At 36.6% G+C, this 4,795-nt stretch overlaps 1 protein-coding gene across 1 annotated transcript in view; it reads right to left on the bottom strand.

Moving 5' to 3' along the window:
* The window catches only part of LOC107740817 (ubiquitin carboxyl-terminal hydrolase 2-like), a 54,423-nt gene that overhangs the window by 44,934 nt on the left and 4,694 nt on the right, over positions 1–4,795 (bottom strand). The window lies entirely within an intron of this gene.

Here is a 4,795-nt window from a genome sequence, read left to right as displayed (position 1 = left end):
TGGAGCGCTTTCAGAGTATGCATTTATTTGTCATTTGAACTGTTTGGAAACGGAGCGTAAATGTGGAAGTCCTTCAAAGATTTCTTATCCTGTTGCGCCCTCTATAGGACCAGCGACTAGTCGACGTCAAGCTTAAAGCGTCATGGCAGAGCATTGAAGTCGACTAGTCGATTAGTCGGTGCAACCCCTACTTTGAATCATATAAGGGAGCAGTTCTAATCAGGCCTTTACATATATTTTCAGGTATGACTGGTCAACAAATGGAACTGACTTGTTGCTCATCACATGCAACCAGATGAGCAAATCAACAAAAATGCAGAACTGTATGCACACATGCTCTTAACAAAGTCATCCAGATGCATGGCATGTCAGGAATCTGGCATGCATGTTCTATAGCGCAAGCCAGAGAGTACAGAGAGCTATTACATTGTGTGGAATGTGGGTGAGTGAGTATGAACTCCTCATCACAGGATCTCCAGATTGCCTCTTCACATCCCTTCGGCTGAGCCAAGCAAAGCTTAGACAGGAAACACAATCTTGCATTGCATTTGTGTGATCGTAAAATCACATGAATCTGACAGCATTGACTGTTCTGATTCCCCTGAAGGCATCCTGCTAAGGTTGAACCCAAATGGTAATCGGTTTACATTTTACACTGAATTTGAAGCCTAATTATATGCCTGTAAAGTCACGTGGCGAAGAATTCTCAAGCATGGAGATGCACATGATCATCAAATCTAATTATAGGCATTTCCTGATGCATTTTGTAGAACTTTAAGAAGGGCTTAATTTGTAGGAAGCCTACGTGATTGAAGCCATGGCTTCCCTCAGCTTGTGCAGTCTATATGAAGTCATACTGTCTCTGGAATTTATCAGGGGAAGTCTCGCACTGTCACTTCAAATGGCTCATACCCGGCAAAGTACACAGCTGGCCCCAGACCTGCTCGTACTGCGGGCCAAAATAAGCCAAATTGCCTTGACACTAATTTAGATGAAAGTACAAAGTTGATCGGTCTGGCAATAAAGCATCTTATCTGGGCCATGAGTAATAAGCATGATCTTTAGTGCTTTACAGTCCTTCAAATTGTAAATGTGCAAAATTTTAGTCATTCCTTACTAAAAATCCTTCTGAAAAAGTCTATACTTATATTATGACTCCTGCTCTACTAATAATGGAGCCAACTAAATGCCACAGGGAGCTGAGTCAAGCAAATTATGTTGTAATAAGCTTCCAGTTGTCACATTTTGGAAAATAAGACTTATAAGTATAGTAAATTTCTGTAGGTTAAAAAAATGTAGAGGAAGTAATGGGTCAGTGACTTTCACTGACTTTTGTTCAACATGAGTTCTGCGCAGCAAGCTTTCTGCGAAATTCAGGACATTTCCATTAAACATCAAAGGTAGTAAAACAGTCTAGTCTAGAGCCGTTCATTAATAGCAGAAATACCCAAATGAAAATTTAATAGCTTTGCACAGAGCACAGGAGACATACAGTAATGGAACTCTCAGTAATATTTTAAGTATCAAATCTGTCTCAAATGTTCCTCCTAAAATGTAAAAATAAAAATAGACACAAACAAGACAGTTGTTCACATACAGAGCTGCAGCAATAAAATAAACATTAAAATTGGGATTTCATGAAAATGTTTGAGTTCATATTGAGATCTCTGAATTTTAGCTCCGATAGAATGATTTTAAAAAAAGTCTATGAATGAAATCTTATGCACACCAAGCCTGCATTTAAAAAAAAAAATTCCAGTAAAACAAGTAATTTTGTTAAATATTATTATGACTATTTTCTATTTTGATATATTTAAAAATGTAATTTAGTCCTGTGATGACGAAGCTGAATTTGCAGCAGCCATTACTCCAGTCTTCAGTGTCACATGATCCTTCAGAAATCATTCTAACATGCTGATTTGCTGTTCAAGAAACATTTCTTATTATTATCAATGTTAAAAATGGTTCTGCTGCTTAATATGTTTTGTGGAAACCATGATATTTTTTTCTTTCTTTTTTTTTGATAAATATAAATTCAAAAGAACAGCATTTATTTGAAATATATTTTTTGTATCAACATAAAGGTTTTTACTGTCACTTTTGATCAATTTAATGCGTTCTTGCTGAATAAAAAAAAAACTGATCCCATTTTGAACAGTAGTGTGTGTATATAAGCCAAGCCTTTTGAAGACCATTAGTATTGTTTACATTGTGACATCATTTTTATGACATTTAAGCACTTAATGGTCCTAAATACAGGCTTTATGTTATTTCTGTGTAATATAATTCCTATTTCTTTCTTTTGATTTTGCATTGAAACATGGCCCAGGTATGATCTGTTCTTGACAGGTTTTCAACTAGAGATCAACTAGATGATCTTAGACAGGACAAAGATCATTGTTTCTGCCACGCAAGAAGCTGCAAACTTCATTCACACAGCAACGCCCAGGCAACTTAATATTATCTGGTATACTATACTAACAGCTTTTATTAAGCTCACAAGAAGAGTTGACTCATTCTGGTGACTTGTGCAGACATGTTTGGTTGTCATGGTGAGAGATATGCACAGTTCCCAGGAGGTGATTCGTATGTGACAGAGAGATTTGGAATGCAGGACAGATGATATGTTCTCATGCAATTTCAATCACACACCACAGATGTATTGTGTTTCATGGTTTGTATAGGAATTTATCTTGTCTGTGCATGTGATGTGTGTGTACAAATACTTATATCCTGAACCTACCACATGCTTTGACTTGACGTGGGAGAGTGAAAGGAGTGGCATCAGTATGAGACTCTCCCAATGATTTAACTACAATATGATGGTCTACTTAAGCACTCACTCCCTTTCTCTCTTGCTCTCGACCTTTTACACACTAACACCCACACACACACACACACTGGACCTAATGTCATAGTGCAAGACCTTAATTGAAGTCGGACTACATTTTCTTCAGAAACTATGCATCAAGAACAAAATTAGAAATGGATCACATCAGCAGCTCAGTGACATGGCTTTAAAGCCATACAGTACAAATAGCTAAACAAATATTCCATCTCCCTAACATAAGTATTTTTCTTTAATAGTCAGAGATTTGTTAGTGTGAATGCTTATGATGAAGGTCTTATGGTTCTAGATTTGGCATTTTTTGAAACATCAGTAGACTGCCGTGTAATACTGTTTGTTTGTGAAACTTTTTGTGCAAAAAGGGATAGTTCATCCAAATATGTGAAATAACTGAACAACACTGGACTACACTGACTTTTATTGTATCAATCAATCAAATTTTTTTTTTCAAAATATGTTTTTTTGTGTTCCACAAAAGCCATACAGGTTTGGAACAACGTGGAGGTGAGTAAATGATGATAGAACTGTCATTTTGGGGTGAACTGTCCCTTTAAAAATGTACTTTATGTGGTAACATCTACACTGTACAGTAGTTTTTACAGAAAAAAGGCTACACTAAAAACCTTTTAATTGGTTTAATGTAAGTCATATATTATAAGTGACGTGACATGTGGTCAAGTATGGTGACCCATACTTGGAATTAGTGCTCTGCATTTATCCCATCCAAAGTGCACACACACAGCAGTGAACACACACACACCGTGAACACACACCCGGAGCAGTGGGCAGCCATTTTTTGCTGCGGCGCCCGGGGAGCAGTTGGGGGTTCGGTGCCTTGCTCAAGGGCACCTCAGTCGTGGTATTGAAGGTGGGAGAGAGCGCTGTACATTCACTCCCCCCACCTACAATCCCTGCCGGTACGAGACTCGAACCCGCAACCTTTGGGTTACGAGTCCGACTCTCTAACCATTAGGCCATGACTTCCCCGACTAGGATGGTGTTTTATGTGTAAAAATATATAAATATTATATTTGATTTAATATCACATTATGTGTCATTTTAATGTAAAATACTTTCAGATTTATGGTTTTAGCAAGTAAAAATTATGAATTACCAAATAGTTTATTATAAAAACACTAAAAGAATATTCCCAGAAGCCACTGTGTGACACATGACAAACCATTATAATAACTACAGAAATAGTTTTGGTCTTATTTCTTATTTCTGTTACCGGTAATCTACATTAGGGTGTTTTGTGTTACATTTGATGTTATTGAGTTAATTTGTATGGTATTATTTTAGTGTCATGTGTGTTACCCTGATGGTGTTTTGTGTGTCTTTGTTTGTATGATCATGTGCAATGCCTATGTACAAGTACTGATCATGTTTTAAGGACAAGCCACTGAACTTATCATGGCTTTTTATTGCACCGCCTGTATTATCATGGTGTTTATCAGTACATTTTTAGGTGGAAATAAGATTTTGACATTTTGAGTTCAAGCAGAGTATATTAACTTTATATCACTTAGTTACACACAAAAATCTTTACTTGTCACACAATTTCTGAAACCTGACACTCAAACACAAGAACCGCACACCAAATCTGCAAAACCATACACTAATTCTCGGCCTTTGACTCGGCCTTTCAATTTCATAAAACACTTTTTGCAAAACACAACACACAATTCTCTACGTAACACAAAACTCTAACAGGAATTAATATTATGGCAAAGGTGTTTTCAAATGTTTGCTATTGAGATGCGTTTGTGATATTTTGAATACAGTGCTTCATTTTGCAAGAGATGTCAGGCATTTTGCATTTTGTGTGTGCAATTCTGGGATTTGTGTGTAAAGTTTTGAAAAAAAAGAGGCAAAGTTTTGAAAATGTGTGTAAGCAGTTGAAAAAACTGTAATGAAAGTTATAAGGTGCCAAATTTAAAAGCACCT

The sequence above is a fragment of the Sinocyclocheilus rhinocerous genome, unplaced genomic scaffold (assembly GCF_001515625.1).
Source record: "Sinocyclocheilus rhinocerous isolate Xijiao unplaced genomic scaffold, SAMN03320098_v1.1 scaffold2330, whole genome shotgun sequence".
NCBI lineage: Eukaryota > Metazoa > Chordata > Actinopteri > Cypriniformes > Cyprinidae > Sinocyclocheilus > Sinocyclocheilus rhinocerous.
Note: the sequence above shows the minus strand (reverse complement) of the source record. Positions and strands in the feature narration are given on the sequence as shown.